Source organism: Somniosus microcephalus, chromosome 10, assembly GCF_052327205.1.
Source record: "Somniosus microcephalus isolate GS21.2 chromosome 10, FLI_Smic_1.0, whole genome shotgun sequence".
Classification (NCBI taxonomy): domain Eukaryota; kingdom Metazoa; phylum Chordata; class Chondrichthyes; order Squaliformes; family Somniosidae; genus Somniosus; species Somniosus microcephalus.
Window position 1 is genome coordinate 50,798,988 of NC_140996.1, and position 24,547 is coordinate 50,823,534.

Genomic DNA, 24,547 nt, shown 5'->3' on the forward strand with positions numbered 1-24,547 from the left:
AACGCTCCACTGGCTGGAGTCATTCCTAGCACAAAGGAAGATGGTTGTGGTGATTGAAGGTCAATCATCACAGCCCCAGGACATTGCTGCAGGAGTGCCTCAGGGCAGTGTCCTAGGCCCATCATCTTCAACTGCTTCATCAATGACCTTCCCTCCAACATAAGGTCAGAAATGGGGATGTTCGCTGAAGAGTGCACAGTGTTCAGCACCATTCACACACTCCTCAGATAATGAAGCAGTCCATGCCTGCATGCAACAAGACGTGGACGATGTTCAGGCTTGGGCTGATAAGTGGCAGGTAACATTCGCGCCACATAAGTGCCAGGCAATGACTATCTCCAACAAACGAGATTCTAACCACCTCCCCTTGACATTCAATGGCATTACCATTGCCGAATCCCCCACTATCAATATCCTGGTGGGTCACCATTGACCAGAAACTTAACTGGACCAGCCACATAAATACTGTGGCAACAAGAGCAGGTCAGAGGCTAGGTATTCTGTGGCGAGTGTCTCACCTCCTGACTCCCCAAAGCCTTTCCACCATCTACAAGGCACAATAAGGAGTGTGATGGAATAATCTCCACTTGCCTGGATGAGTGCAGCTCCAAAAACACTCAAGAAGCTTGACACCATCCAGGACATAGCAACCCGCTTGATTGGCACCCCATCCACCAACTTAAACATTCACTCCCTCCACCACTGGCGTACCGTGGCTGCAGTGTGTACCATCTACAAGATGCACTGCAGCAACTCGCCAAGGCTTCTTCGGCAGCACCTCCCAAACCCACGACCTCTTCCACCTAGAAGGACAAGGGCAGCAGGCGCATGGGAACATCACCACCTACAAGTTCCTCTCCAAGCCACACACCATCCTGACTTAGAAGTATATCACCAATCCTTCAGCGTCACTGGGTCAAAACCCTGATACTCCCTACCTAACAGCACTGTGGGAGTACCATCACCACACGGACTGCAGCGGTTCAAAATGACAGCTCACCACCACCTTCTCAAGGGCAACTAGGTATGGCAATAAATGCTGGCCTTGCCAGCGACGCCCACATCCCATAGACGAATAAACAAAAACGGGAGGAGGATGCTCCATGAACATCCCTATCCTCAATGATGGTGGAACCCAGCAGGCGAGTGCAAAAGACAAGCATTTGCAACCATCTTCAGCCAGAAGTGCCGAGTGGATGATCCATCTCGGCCTACTCCCGAGGTCCCCACCATCACAGAAGCCAGTCTTCAGCCAATTCGATTCACTCCACGTGATATTAAGAAATGGCTGAGCGCATTGGATAAGGCAAAGGTTATGGGCCCCGACAATATCCCGTCTGTTATGCTGAAGACTTGCGCTCCAGAACTGCCCAGGTCTGTCCTGTTCTCAAAAAGCGGGACAAATCCAATACGGCCAATTACCGCCCCATCAGTGTACTCTCAATCATCAGCAAAGTGATGAAAGGTGTCATCGACAGTGCTGTCAAGTGACATTTACTCACCAATAACTTGGTCACCGATGCTCAGTTTGGGTTCCACCAGGACCACTCGGCTCCAGACCTCACTACAGCCTTAGCTTAAACATGGACAAAGGAACTGAATTCCAGAGGTGAGGTGAGAGTGACTGCCCTTGACATCAAGGCAGCATTTGACCGAGTGTGGCATCAAGGAACCCTAGTAAAACTGAAGTCAATGGCACTCGGAGTGGAAAACTTTCCACTGACTGGAGTCATACCGAGCACAAAGGTTATGCTTGTTGGATGCCAATCATCTTAGCCCAAGGACATTGCTGCAGGAGTTCCTCAGGGCAGTGTCCTAGGCCCAACCATCTTCAGCTGCTTCATCAATGACCTTTCCTCCATCATAAGGTCAGAATTGGGGATGTTCTTTAATGATTGTACAGTGTTCAGTTCCATTCGCTACCCCTCAGAAAATTAAGCAGTCCATGCCTGCATGCAGCAAGACCTGGACAACATTCAGGCTTGGGCTGATAAGTGGCAAATAACTTTCGCACCACACACGTGCCAGTCAAAGATTATCTCCAACAAGAGAGCATCTAACTACCGCCCCTTGACATTCAACAGTAATACCATCACTGAATCCCCTGACATTAACATCCTGGGGGTCAGCAGAAACTTAACTGGACCAGCCACATAAATACTGTAGCTGCAAGAGCAGATCAGAGGCTGGGTATCCTGTGGCGAGTGTGTCACCTCCTGACTCCCCAAAGCCTTCCCAACATCTACAAGGCACAAGTCAGGAGTGTGATGGAACGCTCTTCACTTGCCTGGATGAGTACAGCTCCAACAACACTCAAGAAGCTCGACGCCATCCAGGACAAAGCAGTCCGCTTGACTGGCACCCCATCCGCCACCTTAAACTTTCACTCCCTCCACCACCGCTGCACTGTGGCTGCAGTGTTTACCATCTACAAGATGCACTGCAGCAACTCGCCAAGGCTTCGTTGACAGCACTTCCCAAATCCACGATCTCTACCACTTAGAAGGACAAGAGCAGCAGGCGCATGGGAACACCACCACCTCCAAGTTCCCTTCCAAGTCACACACCATCCTGACTTGGAAATATATCACCATTCCTTCAACGTCGGTGGGTCAAAATCCTGGAACTCCCTCCCTAACAGCCCTATGGGAGTACCTTCACCACGCAGACTGCAATTAGGGATGGGCAATAAATGCTGGGCTTGCCTGTGACGCCCACATCCCAGGAACAAATAAAAAAAAGGCTTCATGCTGCTGAAGTTAGGGGATTTTGATGCTCATCTTGGCCCCCACCTGCCTGTATTGATTATTTAAGGCAAGGAAGAGAAATCTTAGTTGCTACCTCCTTAGGATATCCTCTTGCCTTTCAGTTCTGGGTCTATGTCTTTGATCAATGAGAGCTAGCCTTCTTCCATTTCAGTTTGTATATATGGTATTTGTGCAGCCAACATTTATGCAGGTCCAATACAGAAGTTGGATTTTGTTGGTGGCTGTCTGTATCTACATTGTGTCTTCAACAATCGAACAGTGGAGGCTGGGCTCGAGGTATACAAATATCCTTCTTCAATTCACCCATGGTTGAAAATTGTATTTCTCCCTAGGTAAGATTTAAATTAGATTTGTTGAAAAACCATTTATAAACAGTTTTGCTTTGAAATACAGGCAATATATTCAATATAATCTGCACATGGAAAACTAATAGTAGACATTTCATGATTAAGCATTTCTCAGTTTTTAATGCTTAGTAGTTTCAACATTATTTAGAATAACTCATCTTCTCTTCAAGGCAGGTACCAAGAAATCTTGTTCATCCCCAAATGCACAGGATGTTGTTTGCATGTTGCTTGTGGACACTTCACATTCAATGGGACGTATGTGAAAGTGGAGCCATTTGAGTGATAAATTGGGCTGTGTAGCATCCATTTATTAGCTGCTACACAGCCTCCTAAGGCTTGAAAATGGGATCTGAGACACACGTGAAGATTTACGATGGGAACTGTGCTGGACACCATCTTGTTAAAGAGGTTTGCGAGTGTATACTTAATGACCACTGGCAGGATGTGGAGCAGGCAGATTATGACGTCAAATCAGTGTGCAAGGCTGATTTAATGCTAGTGCTGCCATTTTCGAGCTCCACGCTGTAGTCTACACCCAGTCTTAATCGAACAGAACTGAAAACGATGTTCAGCAAAATGAAGGACCCTCCACTAGCACTATTTAAGGGAATCATGAACTACTTACTGGTTAGTTACTGGATTATTTTTTCTGACTGCTGGTGCAATTGTACGCATTTTTCGAGCTTTCCAATACTCTGATGAAGTTTGAATTGTCTACAGGGAGAGGTCTGGCTGGTGCTGAATTACTTTTTATATTGATTTAAAAGCTTGTGCTGAAGCAAGTTGCCTCCAGACATGCGTGGCTTGGCAGGGCTTCCTCTGGGAATTAAGCATGACTTTGAGAATGAAGAGAGACTACGCAGAGCAGGACAAGCTGTTAGAAGAGGGAGGAGGGGGAGAAGGGGTCTCAGCAGCAGAACATATCCGCCGAGTGTCTTTAGGGTGCAATTCTCTTACCTCTCAATGAGGACCAATGCATGAAATGTCTTTGCTTCACAAAAAAGGTCGTATCTGAAATCTCGCAACTGCTGCAGCCACAACTACAACCTCAAAGTAGGGCAAGGACAGCATTACCTGTGGCTATCAAGGTGACTGTGGACCTTAACTTTTATGCCTCTGTCTCCTTCCAGGCTGCTGATTGAGATATAAGCAACAACTCACAGTTTGTAGTACACTGCTGCATAAGGGAGGTCACTGAGGCTCTCTATACAAAGAGATACGACTTAATCTCATTCTCTCTTGCCAGAGACAAGCAGGCAGAGCAAACACAAGGGTCTGCATGGATTGTAGGCTTCCCCATGGTGCAGGGTGCCATTGACTGCATGCACATTGCCTCGCGTGCGCCTCACCTGAACTCGGCCATTTTCATCAACTGATTCCACCCTCTCAATGTGCAGCAGGCATGCGACCACAGGCAGCTCATCATACTGGTGAATGCCTGTTATCCTGGCAGTAGTAACAATTCTTTCAATCTGTGGCAGTCGTCTGTGCCATCTGTAATTGACACACCATGGCAAGTCAAAGGCTGGCAACTGGGCAACAAGTGTTATCCAATCATAACATGGCTCACGGCTCTGGTCCAGAACCCATGTACACGTGCACAACAGACTTACAATGAGAGCTATGCTGCCACAAGGAACATTGTAGAGCACACCACCGGCATCCTCAAGCAACGCCTCCGCTGCCTGGACCACTCTGGAGGAGCCCTGCAATACTCAGCTGAGTGGGTATCATGATTTGTGGTAGCATGCTGCACAACCTGGTCATTATGAGGGAACAGCCCTTGCCACCACCTATCAGGCAAGAAGCTGAGGAGCAGGAGCATGAGGAGGAAGTGCAACAGGAAGTGAAGGAACACGAAGAGGTAGGAAGGCTACAACGTAGGCAGCCCCTTTCTGCCCGGGCTCTACATGCGCAAATAATTCATGAGCGATACAAGTAACCTCAACCACACCTCCCCATTCACCAACAGTTCTATGCTCCTTGCCTTTCAACTATCACTGGCCATCACATCACCCATCGCGTACAAAATAAACTCATCGCTCTTATTACATTCCCTTCGTGCCTGTCATCCATGTGCCTTTGCCTATCCTAGTGCTCCTATGAGGTGCTTCCCCAGTAACTGAAGCATGGTGGAAGCCTGCTGAACTTTAATGCGCAAGTCTGCAGGTGGCCTTGGAGGGTGCCTGTCAGGCCTGGCTACTGACTGCACCATCCTGGCCTGAGCTACAGCAGTCTGGGCTGGCTTAATGACAGACAAGAGCAAGGGCACTGGCAGAGTGGCAGTGATGCGAGCAGGAATGCTGTCATCCTGAGAGGGGACAGCAGGTTCATGCTCCATGGAGCTACTGCCACTTTCCTGGGGCGGCGCCTCAGCAATCCTACTGATCTGTTGGAGAACAGATTGGTGGACTGCTGTGATGCTCTGGAAGCCCATTTCAACAGTGGCATCCAGAGTCTTGATGGCAGCAGTCTGAGCTTGCACAGCAGCAGTCTGACCTTTGATGGAAGCTGCTTGTGCTGCAATGGAAGTTGTGACATTGACCATCAGATGATGTATCATGGTGGGTTCCACAGGGGTGGTGATGGAGGTAACCATCCTCCATACTAGAAAGAATGGGCTCCAAGCTCTGCGAATAGCCTGTGTTTGTACTAGCCTCCTCCATGCTCCTTGACATTGTGCGCAGTCTTTCTGGCAATCTTTCCAGTGGAAGAAACATTTGTTCATGTACACCCATCAGCCTCCTTCTGTAGCCTGGGCCATCGAAGTCCTCATCTGACTTCTCTGCAACAGAACTAGCATCTGACCTTGCACTCTGCGAGCTGGCAGCTGCACTATCCTTTCCCATCGTCCTGGCTCCTTCACACTTGTGCCTCACCACGTGCAGGTCTCTCCTCTATCCTAGCCTCTAAAGTACATGCAGTGTCAGTCTCTGAGCTGCTGGCTACCAGTGTAAGATCGAGTAATGGTGTCACTTCATCTTCAATGTCTTCTTCCCCTTCCTCATCTGACTGGACAGGTTGCAGTTCCTTTGGTTTCTGAAACAAAAAAGGGACAAGAGTTGGGTTGTGGTGAGGGGAGAGGAGTAAGTAAGAAGTGCGTGCTTACACCATCTGCAGCTTGTAAATCAGAAGAGATTGTGCGATGAGGGAGAAGTGGGATGAGAAAAGGAGAATTAAGAATGCAGATACCCTCATCATCGAGCCTTCCAGCCCTGCCAGTGGTCCTGGCCTCAGTGATATCCCTTCCAATGATGGCCAACAATGTCTTCTCCACGAGGGTTAAAACATGCAAGTGCGCTTGTCCTTCTCCAGTTCTTTGCTGCTGCCTGCTGTTATGTGACACCTTCTCCTTCAAAAAAGAGGCAAGTGTGTCAGTAAATGGCCTGCAATATGTTTGGATGATGTGGCTGTCATGGTGGAATAGCTGCCAGTGTATGCCAGCTGTGAATTGTGGATGCAAGGCTTGCAACAGTGCTAAGTCTGTGAAGGTGAGGTAAAGCATATAAATTTTAGCATTGAGTACTGGTTGATGGAAATAGTTGGTAGGTGAGTGATGGGGGTGCAGTGAATTGAGCAGTGGATGAGGCTAATCGTGCAGTTGGTAGGATATGCCATTTGAAGGTGAACTTACTCAACTTGACAACTCATGTCAGATTATTAAACTTCTTCCTGCACTGCATCCATGTTCTTGGAGCAACACTCCTGGCATTGACCTCCACTACTTTTTGTTCCCACTGCCTGCTGAGCATACGTCTGGGGCACTTTCAGCCACCCTGTGGATACAGGCATCTCTCCTCTTCTCACCACTTCCACCAAGACCTCCAGTGCATTGTCTAGAAACCTTGGTGCTCGCTCTCTCACATGTTCAGCCATTGACCAATGTCTCACAGCACTGATTGTCTTTTGAAAAAACTCTCACCACTTCTTGCAGCCACAATGCATCTCCCCTTTAAGAGGTGCTGGCTGCCTTTAAATAATGTTAGCAACTCATGATATCGGGCCCCCTGCTAATGCTTGCAGCCAATGAACAGCACGGGGAGCACTGTCTGCATGCAGTAATCTTATAAAGGGTTGGCAGCACCAATTTGCACCTAACATGCTGCCTGCAACATAATGAACGGACATGGGTTAATGGCATACCATAATCCCCACACCTCTTTTTGGGGGTTAGCCAATTCCTCTCCCATTCTTTGAAAAAATGGCCCAAATCAGTTGTGTTTGGTTAGCATATTCCAGTGAAAAGCAAAGCAAAGATCACCACATCCACAACATAACCAGGCCAAAATGCTTCACAAAAGGGGCAGATTGACAATGAGCCAGAATTGGTGAAGATTTAGAGAGATTGAAGATATTTTGAGGAGGATATTTAAGGTGGGGAGAGATGCAGCAACTAGGACTGGTTTAGGAAAGGATATCCCGATTATTGGGACATGATGCCTGAAAGCCTTGCTACCAATGGTAGAGTGGGGGAGGAGGACATGATAGACTCAGAACAGAGGGTTTGTGTGGGACGTAGGGCTGGAGTAGGTTGTAGAGGTAGGATGCAGCAAAGGTGTTGAGAGATTTGTAAACAAAGGTGTGGAATTTATGCGCTTGTATATTTACAAACGTTAGACCAGGTTATGGATAATATTGCTGAGAGGCAGAACGCAGATAAGGAAAAGAAGGGGGCCAAGATTGAAATTTTGGGCAGTTGCAGACTGTGTGGGCAAAGGAGATGTCATTGGAGGAGATGTGCTGACCACATTTGTATGGGTAGGAATTCCACCTTAAAAGGCAGTCCAATGGAGGTGAACCATAGAAAAGAGATGATAGTGGAAGGTGGAGTGGGCAACTGCACTGAAGGAGGTGGAGAGACTGAGAAGGATGAACAGGGATAATGCATCAGTTATTTTGCCTAGGGCAGTTTTAGTGCTGTGAGCAAGACATAAACTAGAGTGAACAGATTTTTACAAGAAGTAGTGAGTGAGGAACAGGATGATATTGATGATGATGCATTCAAAGAGGAAGGAGAGGCTAGATTTTCTATGATATGAAAACAAATCAACCATTAAATAGACAACACTAAAATGAATCTCTCCCTGTAATTTTTCTAGCGCTACAAAGTTGATCTGATTGCAAAGCTTAACCAGAGTAAGTAGTACATGGATCTCAGTGTCATCCTCAATTTGGCAGAATTATCACCACTATGCGTGAGATAAATTAATGGCCACACAATAATCAATTCAACACCACATCTTCAATTACACAGACAAGAGTAGCAATATAACCCAATCAAATCATACATAACACGGTGTAATAAATAACAATTTCACTATTTATATCAATGGAAATCAGTGGCTCTGGTATTACATTGGAGTAAAAGAGAGTATCCTTGTGAGAAACACCACAGGAAATCAGCTAGTGGTTAGAAAAGAGGATAATTTTATCACGTTTCCTACATTATAAGAGTGACCACACTTCAAAAGTATTTCAGTGGCTGTAAAACGCTTTGGGGTGCACAGTAGTCGTGAAAGGCACTATATAAATGCAAGTCTTTCTTTTTTTCATCTGCACCTGTGCTGCCGTCCTGCCAAATCAGATTCTACCCAGGATACATAGGGGGAGAAATTGGGTGAGTAGCGCCACCTGTTAGCGCCTAAAGAGGCAGTCAGTGGCTGTAGCGCCACTGGCTGCGCCTCCCGCGATATTCAGCAGGGGCGCTAATGGTGGCGTTAGCATTTTGCGCTGCGCCGCCACTGATTACGTCATCGGTGTGCGCAGCGCCCCATTCGCGCCCCGATCGCGATATTTGGTAGCGAACGCCGCTGTAGCACCGTTCGCTACCTGCGCCCGGTTCACGGGGCCTTGCTGCACCGGCAGAGGCGCAAGCTAAGGTGGAGGTGCGGGACCGCCGCTTTTTCGGCGGCCGCCTGCCAGCACCTCCGTCCCCGGCCTCCTGGTTCCCCCCCGCGGCATTGCCGGCTGTTTCCTGAGAGCCCGGCACTTCTCCTTGGTGCTGGGCTCTTTTGCCGGCACTCGCAATCGGGGCTCGCGCTGTTGCAGGCCCCTCCCCCTTAACAGTGGGAGGAAGGCCTGCAGTACCGCAGCGTGCCGTGCCGCAGCGTGTGGAGCTGCGGCACGTAGTGCTGCGAAATTCACTTTCAGCGCCCTAAGAGGGACGCGGAGCGCCTCGAGCCGCGCCCTGTCTCCCTCTAGGGGCACTTCAACTGAATTTGCGGCGATCCCTAATGCGGCGATCGCGGCGCAAATTCCAGTGCCCAGGCGAACTTTGCGCCGCTTGGGCACCTCAGGCCAATTTCTAGGCCATACAATCTTATTTACTATCTGCCCCATTAAGAACAAATTGCATCATTTACAAGAATATGAAACAATTAGGAAGTAGTAAATTTAATGATTTGTATTACATTGTTAATGAATCCATACAATTGAAAAACTTGCATAAAGTCTGTGTCATACTTTAATTTGCCCTTGGCACAAAATATGTTATGATCTTCTGATTGGTTCCTGGGAAACTGAGCCAATTAAAAACACTTTACCATTATCCACTTACTTCACTGTCTCTCACCACAGCCCTCACAAACTTTTATCATAATAATAATAATAATTCAACTTTATTGTCATTGCACAAGTACATGAACAACGAAATGTGATCTTACAAGCTCCCATGACTGGGAGAAGCAAAGCCGCTGCGTCGGTGCGCGCCGCCATTCCATTTCCACCATTCCTCCTGTCCGACAATCTTCAGCCCAACGCCCGGGCCTGCTCACCAGCCGCTCCCCCTTCCGTGACCTTCTCACCAACCGCCCCTCCTCGGGGCTCCTTCCGTGACCTTCTGCACCTGGTCTTCCCTGATGATCACCCCTCCAGGTATTAACCAGGCCTGGCTCTGCTCTAGCTTCCAAGCCTTGCCAGTGACCCTGTCCCTAGTCCCAGGAACAGGGATATATTTACCAGTCAAAGTATCACAGCTTTATAAAAAATATTAAACAGTAGCTTATTACAAACACTCAGAGGAACTATTTCACATACCGTCCAACTTGTGCTTTAGGGTATTTCTTCTGGACATTGGTAATTAATTTGGAACTTGGGTGAAATTTAGATCCTTAGCATATTTCCACTAGTTGCAATGTTTATTTTAGGAACAGCAAAAGGACCTGGAAATTTGGTAGTCCCTGAAAATGGGCACAGGGAGCGCGATGCGAAAGCAACCCGTGCCTGTTCGGAGGACTGCAGGCAGCACGTAAAATTCACGCTGCCTGCTATTTTGCCTGATTGTAGCATTCAGCCGAATGCTGCGCGCTGAGCATTGAGCACTGAACACGCTGCTGAGTGGATTAATGCTCAGCAGGGGGCCCCAAATTCGTGTGAGGATAGCTCCAATTAAAGCTAGCCTGCACCTCTTAAATGGGAGCTGTCTTCAGTCTGCAACAGGTGGTGGAAATGTTTGTGGAGGCTACTGGCATAAAACGAAGACTGAGTGATGGCTCAACAGGCATGAGAAAGGCTCCAACGTTCTCAGATGCAGCACTGGAGGTGTTGTTCCAGGAGGTCAACTCCAGGAGAGGCGTCCTTTTCCCACAAGGGCCAGGAGGCCCTCCAGGCAACAGACAAGATGGCAGTGGGAGCAGATAGCCAACATGGCCAATGACAGCAGTATAGCCACGAGGACCTGGACTCAGTGCAGGAAGAAGGTTAATGACTACACACGCGAGGTCAAAGTCAATGAATTCATCTTCAAATGCCATACCCCACCATTTGCCTCACACCTGCTCAATGCACCACACCCTCAATCACTCACCTAACAACCATCTCTACCAAATATCTCACATTCATAGCTTCAACTCAGCCGCACACACTTGTCACTGCTGCAAGACTCACATCTAAATCTCACAGCTTGAACACACTGTCAGCTATTCAATCATGACAGGCACATCACCCAAACAGATTACACCACTCACACTGACACACTTCTCTTTCTCTTGCAGGAAAAGGTGGCACATAAAAGATGCCAGCAGACATTAACTGGCAGGGGACAGACTTGCCTGCAATACCTCACTCCCTTGGAGGAGATGGTGTTGGCCATTCTTGGCTGAGGCATGGCTGAGCCCGTGGGCAGTGGCAGGGCTGAAGGAATACAAGATGCCGGTATCCTCATACGTTATCCTCCTTCTCACATCCCACTTCCCCCTCATCCCACAATCTCTTCTGATTTACAATCTCCCCATGGTGTAAGCATGGAACTCTTCCTTTACCCACACCCCTAACCTCCCCTTACCACAGCCATACCCTTGTGCCTTTGTCATTTCAGACACCCAAGAAATCCAGCCTGCCTCGCCAGTGGTTGAACAACAAGAGTGAAAGGAGAGTGAAGAAGAAAAGAAGAAACACTGTCACACAATTTCACATTCCCAGCCACCAGCGCAGATACTGACACTCTGCATACTTTAGAGGATGGGCTAAATGCAGGATCTGCACATGGTGAGACACCAGGCATGAGTTGCCTGCAGCCAGGGCAGATGGAAAAGATATCTCAGGTGCCAGCTTCCCGGAGGGCGAGGTCTCACATGAGTTCTGCTGCACAGGACTCAGATGAGGACATTGATGGGGCAGCTTACAGAAGAAGGCTGATGGGAATGCACAATGAAATGCTTGATGCATTGGAAGGCCTGCCCAAAAGCCTGAATGTAATGTCAAGGAGCGTGGAAGAGTCCAGCTCCAGCCTTGCATGGGGATTTGGGCAGAGTTTGGAGCCCATCCTTTCCAGCTTTGAAGGGATGGGCAGATCTATTAACGCAGCCATCATACCTCATCTGATGGCCGAAGTCTCAGCTTTCATTGCAGCACAAGCACAAGCCATCCAATGTCTGAATGCTGCAATGGAAGCTCAGATGAAAGTCATGCAAGCACAGACTGCTGCCATCATGGCTGGGTTTACCAATGTTGAAAGGGGATTGCAGGGTGTCACAGCAGTCCAGCAGTCTGCACTCTGTCAGATTGCTGGGATTGCTGAGGCACTGCCCAGGGGGAGTTGCAATGGATCTGACCCTGCTGTCCTCTTTCAAGATGCTAGCATTCGTCCTCCCACCACTGCCACTCCACCAGTGCCCTTGTTGTTGCCAGTCTGTCAGCCAGCCCAGACTACTGCCACCCATGCTGAGGTGGTGCAGTCCAAAGCTGGGCCTATTAGGCCCTGAGCTCCTCGAGGTTGTCCTGCAAGGCCATCTGCAGTCTCCCCCAATGAAAGTCATCAGCCTTCCACCAGCCTTTGCCACTGGGCTAGGCAAAGGCACACATAAGACAGTCACTAAGGGAATGCACAAGAGTGATTAGTTGAATTTTTGATGTAATTTTGGTATGAATATATGGATAAAGATTGTTTGGAAAGTTTTCTTTGTGGTGGCTTTTATTTCAGCATTGTGGCCAAGAGGACGCTGTGATGGTCAGTAACAGAAGGAAGGTAAAGTGTGGGACTAATGTTGAATAAAGAATTGGGGTTGCGTTCACTGGTACTGCAGGCAGATGATTTGATTCTGGATATCCCAGCCAGAAATGGACTGTCTTGGTTACCTCCTTCCTTCTGGTTTTTCTCTTACGCCGCCTCCTCTTCCTCCTCTTCCCCCTCTTTCTTTTCCTGCTCCTGAGCTGGTGGCCGTATCCTTGGTGGCAAGGGCTCTGCCCTCATGATGATCAGGTTGTGGAGGATAAAGCAGACCATGATGAATCAGGACACATGTGTACTGTAGGGCTTCTCCAGAGCGGTCCAGGCAGTGGAAGCGTTGTTTAAGGATGCCAATGGTCTGCTCTATGATATTTTGTGTGGCAACTTGGCTCTTTTTGTACACATGCTTCCCGCATGTGGTTGGATTGCAAAGCGGTTTCATGAGCCAGGTTGTCAAGGGATAGTCCTTGTCGCCCAGTAGCCACCCTCTGGTTTGTCTTGGTAGCTCAAAGACTGAGGGAATAGCGGAATGGCGCAAAATAAAAGCATCATGACTGCTGTGTCAAAATCTGCAAAATGAACCCTTTTTATAGTATGTATCTAATCACATCACTGCAATCATCAACAATATATAATTTAGGTCTATTACAATCTAAAGTAGAAACGAAAACCTTTTTTTAAAACACACTGTTATATTTTTAATATGAATTGTACAACCTTTATCCCCAGTGGAAATACAAGTGGTGTAAATCAATAATTGTTTCATATTTTACCGACTCTGAAATTTTATAATACAAAACCTTTGTCAATGTGAAAGGTTCCTCTGTGCAAACTGTTTTTTGTGAAAATTGATGGTTATGGCAAATAATTTGCTTATTTATGAAATGGCACAATCCAAATAAGGTATAAAATAGAACCAGCTAGTGCAGATAATTCAGACTCTCTTCAATGTGCAGTGTCAGTTTGCACTGACAATTTTGGGGCTTGTGTGCAATGTTCTTATTTAAATGTGAATGGAAAATTGTAATTGTTAATATATTGCAAAAATAAAATAATAATTTTGATTGCTCTCCTTAGAGCAGAGAAGGTTAAGGAGAAATTTAATAGAGGTGTTCAAAATTATGAGGAGTTTTGATAGAGTAGATAGAAAGAATGGGCTGAATCTTGACGGGGTAGGCCACATAGGCAAGGGGGGTGGAGTTTCAGTCAATAAACCCAGAAGTTCAGGCTTCCCTGCATGCTGTGGAGTTGTGTCTCCACAGGGTACGTAGTTTTGCTTTGACAGGTTCCCCGCCCGGAAGTCAGCCTGATTGACAGGCTTGGCTTCCAGTTGGGCATGGAGCACTCCGGAGCAGGGGTGGGGGGGTCTGATCCCTGACCTGGGAAGGGGTTTTATGGGGGCATTGGTCTGATGGGGGAAGCACTTATCTTCTCCCTGAAGCTGTCTTCGCCTCCCTTCAGCTGCCGCGTTTCCAGAAGCCTGGGAAACCCGGCCGGCCATGGATAAACCTGCAAAGCAAGTTAAATCAGAGGTTGCCAGCCTCAATAAAATATTTAATTGGCCAACCCGCCTATTGGGAACGGGTTGGCTGCACACCCCTTGCCTGCCTCTGTTAAACCCGGAAGTGGGCCAGTTGGGGTTGGGTTAGCATCTCACCCAACCCTAACCCACCCGTTTTTGGGAGTTAAGATTCAGCCCCAAATGTTTCCACTGGCAGGAGGGTCAGTAGCCAAAGGACACAGATTAAAGATAATTGACATAAAAGCCGGGGTGGGGTGGCGGGAGGGAACACAAGGGGAATTTTAATTTTATGCAGCGAGTTTTTATTAACTGGAATGCATTACCCGACAGAGTGGTGGAAGCAGATTATTTAGTAACTTTCACAAGGGAATTGGATATATAATTAAAAAGGAATAATTTGCAGGGCTATGGGGAAAGAGCAGGGGAGACGTAACCATTGGATAGCTCTAGCAAAGAGCCAGCACAGACACGATGGGCTGAATGGCCTTCTTCTGTGCTATCTGATGTTATGTTTCTATGGGCACATATTTGATCAGCCTAATTATATTATACTAGCTGGAGTGCCCGGCGGTGTTGAGGGTTTTTTGAGGGCATGTTGTTATGAAAAAAGTCGAAATAATTTTTATATATATATAAATAAGTTTGTCTGTCTGTCTGTGTGGGAAGGAGCGAGAGAGAGAGAGGGAAAGAGAGAGGGGGAAGGAGAGAGAGAGAAAGGGGAAGGAGAGAGAGAGAGGGGGAGAAGAGAGAGATGGGGGAGAGAGAGACTGCGGGGAGAGAGGGACTGGGGGGAAGAGAGAGAGAGAGACTGGGGGGAGAGAGAGACTGGGGGAAGAGAGAGAGAGAGAGACTAGGGGGAAGAGAGAGAGAGAGACTGGGGGAAGGATATATATAAATGAGTTTGTCTGTCTGTCTGTCTGTGTGGGAAGGAGAGAGAGAGAGAGGGAAAGAGAGAGAGAGAGGGAAAGAGCGAGGGGGAAGGAGAGAGAGAGGGAAGGAGAGAGAGAGAGGGAAGGAGAGAGAGAGAGGGAAGGAGAGAGAGAGAGAGAGGGAAGGCGAGAGAGAGAGGGAAGGCGAGAGAGAGAGGGAAGGAGAGAGAGAGAGAGGGAAGGAGAGAGAGAGAGAGGGAAGGAGAGAGAGAGAGAGGGAAGGAGAGAGAGAGAAAAAAAGAGAGAGAGAGAGGGGGGAAGGAGAGAGAGAGAGAGAGGGATAAGGAGGGAGAGAGAGAGAGGGAAGGAGAGAGAGAGAGAGGGAAGGAGAGAGACAGAGAGAGAGAGTGAAGGAGAGAGAGAAGGAAGGAGAGAGAGAGAGAGAGGGAAGGAGAGAGAGAGAGAGAGAAGGAGAGAGAGACAGAGAGAGAGAGAGAGGGAAGGAGAGAGAGAGAGCGAAGGAGAGAGAGAGAGGGAAGGAGAGAGACAGAGAGAGAGAGTGAAGGAGAGAGAGAGGGAAGGAGAGAGAGAGAGAGGGGAGGAGAGAGAGAGAGAGAGAAGGAGAGAGAGACAGAGAGAGAGCGAGGGAAGGAGAGAGAGAGAGTGAAGGAGAGAGAGACAGAGATTGAGAGGAAAGGGGAGAGAGAGAGGGAGGGAAGGAGAGAGAGACAGAGAAGCCTTGGTGACCTGGAACCCCCGTGCGCCGCTGCTCACCTGCTCACTTCCCTCTCCCCCGGGCTCACGGGCCACGTGTTTGATACCGCAGGGAAGGGGTAGGCAGTTTATCTTGCGCTCACCTGCTCGCTTCCCTCTCCCCCAGGATCTCAGGTGTTTGATGGGACAGTAGAGGGAGCTTTACTCAGTATCTAACCCGTGCTGTAGCTGCCATGGGAGTGTTTGATGGGGCAATGCAGAGGGAGCTTTACTCTGTATCTAACCCAGGCCCCGCCCACACACACACCATGAAACGCCCCCCGTGACGCACCGCGCTTCCCCCGTAGGATTGGTCAACCATCACGTCACTCAATGCTAATGAGCGGTAGGATTGGTCAACCGCTAATGAGCGGATTTAGTCAATTTTTTGAACATTTTTTAAAAGTAAATACACCTATGACACTCCCCTGATTGGTCAACCGCTAATGAGGTTGGCAATTCACCTCACTGTTTCTCTCAACAACAACAAAACCTCCCCTACCACTCTTACCAGTCATCTGAGATGCCAATGTTTGTGTCAAATGCTACCAGATTTGGAAATTGAACAAATGTGGATGAAACTTCAAACGAAAGGGGGGAAAAAAAAAACCTTGGGCTTGTTTCAGACACTACTTCAGATTTTTGAAGGAGGAAGCCATTAAAAAAAAATTGCATTATTATTGCTGGAGAAGAAAAGTGACAGTTAATTCCCAAAATAAAAATGCAAAGCGGAGAGAGCTTCAATGAGCTGCCACAGGAAAGATGGCGGCGGTTTGCCAACGCCCGGACATTGGGGCGGGGAAGGCGGGAAAAAGCAAGAGCACGAGGAACAGGGAGCGAGAAACAGGGAGCACGCCAGAGTTTGAAATCAAAGAAAACCGTTGGAGAAAGCACGTGATCGCTTTCGCCCGCCCGCTCCCTCTCTCCCCGGGCTGGGACACTGAGAGCGGACCAAGTAGGGTGAACCCCATGGGCGGGGGTGGGGCGGTGTGTCACGTGGCTCTCGGAGCCGGGTTTGCCAGGCTCCCTCTGGCAGTTGCTGGGCTGGGACACTGAGAGCGGATCGAGTAGGGTGATACCCGGGCGGGGGTGTCACGTGGTTATCAATGCTGGGACACTGAGCTGAGCCCCGGGACCGGGCCGAGGGGGGGAAAGGCCGAGTCCCCAGCCCGTGGCCGCAAACAGAGCCGAGCCCCGGGACCGGGCCGAGGCGGGGAAAGGCCGAGTCCCCGGCCCGCGGCCGCAAACAGAGCCGAGCCCCGGGACCGGGCTGAGGGGGGGAAAGCCCGAGTCCCCGGCCCGCGGTAGCAAACAGAGCCAAGGACCGGGCCGAAGGGAGGAAAGCCCGAGTCCCCGGCTGGGGCCTCCAGCTCCACAAGGTGGGGAAACCTTCCCTGGAAGACAACTGAGTTCCTTCATACTTGAAATGGATCACTTCATTTCTAATTGTTCCTAAATACTATTTAAAACTGAATTAATCTGTTCTTTTCCTTAGTTCCCTGTATTAAAGTTCAGGTTTTTAAGCACCCCATAGCTAAGAAGACAACTGCACTACATGATCTGGCATTAAGCCATATAGAACAGGAAGGTGGCAGCTGTTAAAATGTGAATAAAAGTAAAAGCTGAGGTAAAGATGGCTGAATTAACGGCAGTTTGAAAGATTAGGCCCCACCCACACACGCCGTGAAAGACCCCCCGTGATGCAGCGCGCTCCCCCCGTAGGATTGGTCAACCTTCACGTCACTCAATGCTAATGAGCGGTAGGATTGGTCAACCGCTAATGAGCGGAATTTTGCCGTTTTTGAACGTTTGTTGTATACTTTCCGAACAATTTTTGTCTGACCAAAAAGTAAATATGCCTTTGACGCTCCCCTAATCATAAGCTTTCTTTTCATATAACATATGTGTAGGTACACTCTAGGGCCTAGAATTTCGCTATCGCCGCGCCAGGTCTTTAGCGCCCGAAACTTAGCGCTCGCCCGGATTCCCGTAGCGCCCGCCTGAAATTCAGTTGCAGCGCCCCAAGACGGAGGCGGGCGCTATTGCAGGGTTTGGCCGCCTCGCTTGGGGCGCTGAAAGTCAATTTCAGGCGTCCAGCTGCCGCTGCGCCACCCGATGCGGTGCGGCAGGCTGGGGTACTGCAGGCCTCCTCCTTCTCTTAAGAAGGAGCTGCCTGCAGCCGTGAGATCGCCACTGGATTCCCCCGGCAAATGAGCCCGGCACCGCGGAGAAGTGCCGGGCTCGCGGGGGTCAGAGACCAATGCCGCGGGGGGGTGGTGTGGGAGTCCGGGGAGGAAGGAGCGGCCAAGCGGCCGCCGGGAAAACGGCCGGCCGCACCTCCACCTTTACGCCCCGGCCTCTCGGAGCTGCAAGGCCCCGTTTTACAAACGCTCCTTGCGCCCACTACGGGTGAGGCGGCGGCAAGTGAATTTGGGTGTTGGGCTGGCATCACGTTGGAACCGGGGCGCTGCGCACACCGATGACGTCATCGGTGCCGGCGCAGCGCTACCGGCTAACGCCACCATTTGCGCTACACTGAATTCCAGGCTACCAACAGCGCCGGCGCTAAAGACCTCTTTAGGCGCTAAGTGGGCGCTAACACCACTGAATTTCTAGGCCTAGAACTTTTGAGTGATGCCTGGACATACACACAGACAGACAGACAGACAGACAGACAGATCGATCCTTTTTTTTATATATATATATAAGATTTTAGGTGCTAAATTACTACAATGGAAACAGCATTCTCAAATTGAAAATGAACTCTTTAGATAGATTAGTAGGGGTGACTTCGGGCAGCTGGCTGGCAGACGCACTCGCCGGCCACTCGATAGTCCCGGTCCGTTTTGAGGGCTGGGCCTCATTAACATCGGGCCAGGCAGGCTGCAGGTGGCAGACAAGTGCCCCAGGGCAGACCACCGACTCTGGGCCACCTCAATATTGGGCTTCCAGGCCAGAAGTAGAGAGGTCCGTGAGGAGGCCTTCAATCTTGGAAGGCAGCAGGCCTCGCTGGTTTTGTGGAGCCCAGGATTGCACGACAAAAAATAAAATGAAATTTGCCTGTTGGCTCCTCTTTGGCCCAGCCTCCAGCTGATTCTGCACGGTGCACGCTCTTCCCAGTTCAGTCCTAAAATAGCATCGGCCTCTAATTGATATTATAGGAGCCCCTTTTAAATAACTAAATCAGCTGTGCACCCTTTTCATGCAGCCGCCCATGCCACCTACTCGGAGCACCGAGGCAAAATGGGGATGTCCACAACCATGGCGGGGACAGGGTGCTCTGTTCTTCCATGCTTTTTTCAGGTCACTACTGCTCTATTTTTGCTGGGCGGGAGGCCTCAAAATTCAGACCATGGAACTTTAATATTGAAATAGATGAAGCTAGATTTCATTAAAATTACTTCTAAATTTTATTTTCCTCAGTAGATGCCATTTTCCTCTTTTTGCTACCTACGTCAAGTGGCTTAATTGAGACAAAGTGGTAGTTTTCAGTGTTTGTATATGACTTGCAATTGTAGTGGATGATCTGGAAAAGTCTGCCTCAAAACCAGTTAAAAATCCATTTGATGAGCCATTTTATTTCAGGTATCTTGTAAATTACAATCAAGAGTGTTTGGATTATTAAGCCCTTACTGTTATAACGCCAATTTTATTTCTGTATTTCAATGGTTATGGGGAGAGGGGGAATTGACTTCTTAAGTGTGGAGAATCTGCAGAGTTAACACCAGGAGCTGAATTTTTATATGTTGAACAGAATATATTTTTAATAATTAATAAAGGTCTGGCAATTATTCTGGGAGACTGCCAAGCCATGAGGTGGAGTGATTGCAGAACATTATATTAAAAAATGTGAAAGTCTGTTGCAATGAGGTAATGTGGTGGGGTGGTGTGGGAGATGGGGCTCGAACACCAGCCCTTTGGGAAATATGTACATTCAGTCCTTCTCGGGTCAAAATCTGAGTGAAACACTTCCAATATTTTTAATTATGACAACCAGACAGAAACATAATTTATACTTGTTGGCTTGACTTGGTGAAATGAAACAATGTCCCAATGATATTAGACTTGTTAGATAAAGAAATTACAAACCTTAATCAGATTTTTGGTTTCAAGGTTTCTATTTTTAGTATTATAATTTTTCTGACTTTCAATAAAAGGTCAAAATGCATTTTTTTTAGACAACATCACCCAACCTAAATGACTTTCAGGGCAGCTTTGAAGCATTTACAACAATTGTTGGTGATAAAAGGTTATGATATACATTAATTAGTGGTTATTTTACTGGGTCGAAACCCAGACTCACTGGAATGGGCACAGCGCATATGGGACAATTGGGTGAGTCACGGTAAAGGAACCTACCCAATTTTCCCTCCATTTAAATTAAAATATGTGCTTCAAAGTGCCCGATTTTCTTGTATTTGCTGAGCTCTGTCGACCCAGGAGAAGCTTCTTTATTATTTTGTGATGGAATCCTGTTACATATTGCATGAATAAATACTTTTGGGGTGAAATTGGATTAGGCCCGAAAACAGGCACGGGGAGTTATGTTCTGCCTGCTATTTTGCATGATAGCAGCGCACAGCCCGGCGCTGAACGCTCTGCTGACTGGCTGTGAGCTCAGCAGGGGGCCGAAGTTCGTGATGTTCGTGCGAAACTAGTTTTACTTAAAGCTAGCCTGTGCCTCTTAAAGGCAGTCTGCGCCTCTTAAAGGTGAGCTGCCTTCTGGTGATCAAAAATTTTAAAACTGCTTCAGCACAGACCAAGAGCGCTCAGCAGGCCAGGCAAAGGACAACCAGGGTCTCGGATGTAGCACTCGAGGCCTTTGTGCAGGGGTGAACACTTGAAGAGAGGTCATTTACTCACAGGAGACCAGGAGGCCCTCCAGAAACATTGTAAGAAGGATGTGGGAACCACATCCCTGAGGTGGTCACTGCCAGCAGTGTCGCCTCAAGGACGTGGCTCCAGTCCCCAAAGAAGTTTAATGGCCTCAGACAAGTCAAAGGCCAGTGAATGCATCTTCAAAAGCTATCTCCTACCAACTGCACCACTAGCCTCACACAATGCTCAATGCATGACACCCCAATCACTTACCTATCAACAATCTCTACCAAACAAGAGGCACACTTCACATTCCTAGCTTCACCTCACCCTCACACACTTTACCACTGCTGCAAGCCTCACACCCACATCTCATAGCTTGAACATACTGTCAGTTATTCAACCATGACAGGTACATCACACAAACACATTACACCACACTCACTGACATACTTCCCTTTCGCTTGCAGGAAAAGTTGGGCATAACCAGCACCAGCAAATGTTAACCGGCAGGGGCAGGCTTGCCTGCATGACCTCACCCCCATGAAGGAGACGGTGCTGGGCATTCATGGCAGGGGCATGGCTGAGTCCATGGCCAGCGGTGGGGCTGCAAGAATACATGATGCCAGTACCCTCATACGTTATCCTCCTCACATTCCACTTCCCCTCATCCCACAATATCTTCTGATTTACAAGCTGCACATGGTGTAAGCATACACCTCTTGCTTTACCCCCCTCCCCTCATCACAACTCTTCCCTTGTGCCGTTCTCATTTCAGACAGCCAAGAAATGCAGCCTGCCCAACCAGTGGTTGAACAAGCATAGGGAGAGGAAAGTGAAGAAGAAGAAGAAATAGCATTACTTGATTTCACACTCCTAGCCACCAGCTCAGATACTGACACTACACATACGTTAGAGGAGAGGTTAAACACGGGATCTGCACTGAAGAGGTCGCAAAGTCTCTGTTTGAAAAATGGACTCTGTTGAGAATATTTTTGTGGACTTTAAGGGCTGAGCATGTTTTCCCTGTGGTGGGATCACCCTGTGCAAATGCGTGGGGGACTGGTTTGTTAAAACTCCAGAGAACGCATGGCAGTTGGCTGTGTCAAAAGAACTGTCAGTCATCCAGAATGTATAGGTTCGCCCGACAGGCCTGGAAAAAGGAAGGGGGCCGTTGAACTTGAACTTATTAGAAAGCCACTCTAATATGCAAAAGCACTTCTCACCTCCATCTCAGAAGAGAAGCAGAACAATGAACCCACTGGCCTCAGCCAGCCGAAGAGGAGCCAGTTTTTCCCAACACAAAGACCGAAAGATATGTTCCAGACTTAGGGCCATTAATCAAATCACGGAATACTCATGGGTCCGATGATGACCCATCACTGATTAAGCACCAGAGTGCTTAGAAACAAAAGGGTTTTAAAGATTGGTGGGAAAGATAGGGGTAGCCAGACTACTATAAAGATAGATTCTTTTCCACCATTCTCTCTCTCTCTCTCGCTCCACCACGATCGACCTAACAAGAAGTACCAGAGGAAGAAGCCGCTGAGCGAAGCGATCGAGACCGACTGTGTGTGGTGGTACGCATAGTCTTGAGTGTCCCAAGCCGGTAACCAGTGTAGGATTCGCAAAATTGAACATTAAATTATAGAGGGTCGAATGGTAGAAGAGGCCATGATTTTAAAGACTGTTTTAAAAGAAGCCTAGGAAAAAGGGGCATTCAAAATGGCTGCCAGACCCCGTGACCAACTTATTGGGACACTTTAAAATGGTTCCTGCAGTCCTCAGACAGCTTTGTGGATTCAGCCCACAGTAAGTTCTGGAAGCCGTTTCTGAGAGAACGAACCCAGACACCAACATATACATATAGATTGGATGCAGATCCAGTCAAGATCGGCCTGTAGATAAAGGCCATCTAAATGTTTAACCAGACAAAAGGGAACAGTTTCATATTCATGAGAAGAGCATCAAGGACCCATTAAGGACATCACCAGGACATTAAAAACAATGAAGGTCATTCCAGACCAGAGATGGCCTGTTACCAGCCATCCAAGAACAGTTTAAAATATAACAACTACCCCGTTGTGCTCCCAGCCTGCCAAAATTAAAACAAAAGACTAACCTGATTTGGCGCGAGATAAGGGCTTCTGATGAGAAGTATATCTGGGAAACCAGGGGTAGAAAGAAAGGACGGCCGTCGTGGAAAGTGGTCCTCGTGGTGCTACCATCATATCGGTGGCATCATCACTAGAAGAAGGAGAAGAAGATGGTTCGAGCCGGCATCCCGCCCCGGGATAAAACATCAGGAGATCATTGACCAACCCTGGGCCGTTGACGAAACGGGAGGCCATCGACCCACTCCGGCTCGGGAGAAGAGACAATAAGAAACTGAAGAAATGATGGGGGCCAGCTCGAGGCTCCTCTGACCGGGGTCGAGCAAATGATCCCTGACCCCGCCGATATCCAGAGCAGCCGGTATCCAGCCGCCCCCGACCCCCACCTCAGGAGAGAGGTGTGGCGAAGTTCGCTGGGGCTCCACCAACCACGTGGAGACAGGACACCTGAAAGGATCAAACGCAGACCTGTTTCAAAACCTTACACTTCCTAGTTGGATTGGTGAGCATGTTTCTGGCCCTTCATAATCAGATCTAGATAGGTTTAAGGGGGTGGACATTTAAGAGTATAAATAACATGAGTTGTTGTCCCTCGATATTCCGTGTTTTTTCCCCATTTCATGATAATCTTTGTAGAGTATAATATGCCTGTATTTACTTTAGTTAGTACTGTGTCGTTATGATTTGTTTGTGTTTTCCCCTCCCATGTACCCTCTTATTTGCTTGCATTTTGATTTGTTTTACATTATGCAATAAAATTTAATTTCGTTTCATCAAACTTGGTCTATAAGAGTTTTCTCTACATTGTAGTTCCTGCCCCAAAGTCTAGAGTACAGAATCTAAGGGGCGAGTGGGTCGAACCACTCACGGTTTTACTGTGCAAGAGAGAGAGGCCTTTAGAGAGAGAAACCTCTGCGATCTAAAACCCCTTACACCAGATATCCCAGGCAAGCTATGTGAGATGTAAGGGTGTAGGGTTCTCAAAATTCCCACATTCCCCGAAAGTTATGGATAAAGGAACCCTGCATGGACAAGTTATTAAAAAAAGGGTACCCAAAATGGCTTCCGAGACCTCGTGACCAAAACCAACAGGATTTTAAAATCAAGGCCCTGCAAACAGGTAGGCCCTGAAACAAAACCTAACACGCAGGAATCTGTGAAAAGACTTTGTAAAGCCAGACAGATAAGTAAACACAGAATATACATTCTTCACCTTGGAACAGATCAAGCCAGGATGGCTCTAATCTGAAAGCCATCTAGTCTTCGCATAAATAATTGGTAACACCTCACAGGTAGGTGCCAAGTCAGGAAACCCGATTAAGTTTCATAAATGACAAACAGGCAGGACATTGAAGCCATTATACCAAGAGACAACCGCCCCAAAAGTCGTTAAAGTAAATGGCTGTAATAATTTTAAACAAGCCCGCCAAAAGTTAGACAAAGGACTGACCTGATTTGGCGCGCAGATAAGGGGCGAAGAACCGGTTATAATTGTAGGCCCATCGGTAGTGATCTCTCTTAGCTCTTGCTCTTGCTCTTATTTCATGCCCTGGCCTCGTGGCAGGCTCTCTTCTCGCTCCCCATGCCGCTCAACACCAAGGACGCCCATTACCACACCGAGGCCCAAACGCGGAAGGAGATCAAGACCCGAATTCGAAAAAACACAGGACACACAGACCACAAACGGGCAGATGAGATGAGACAAAGAGTACGGTAAACCGATAAGGGCAGAGAAGGGCAGCGGGAAGACGCGTTGGTGAACAAACGCCTAGTTATAAGCTGGCATTTGACGAATAAGTTGGCGTTCGAAGCATGGATAGCAGCATCCATGATGAATAAACTGGCGTTCGAAGGATGGGTAGTAAAATCAGTCTAACATTATAAACCGTCAACCGAGCCCCAACCATTTAA

At 48.2% G+C, this 24,547-nt stretch overlaps 1 pseudogene; it reads left to right on the forward strand.

Annotated features, from left to right (window-relative positions):
* The first annotated feature begins 11,613 nt into the window (after positions 1-11,613).
* Positions 11,614-24,547, forward strand: part of LOC147111507 (uncharacterized) — a 110,981-nt pseudogene continuing 98,047 nt past the window's right edge.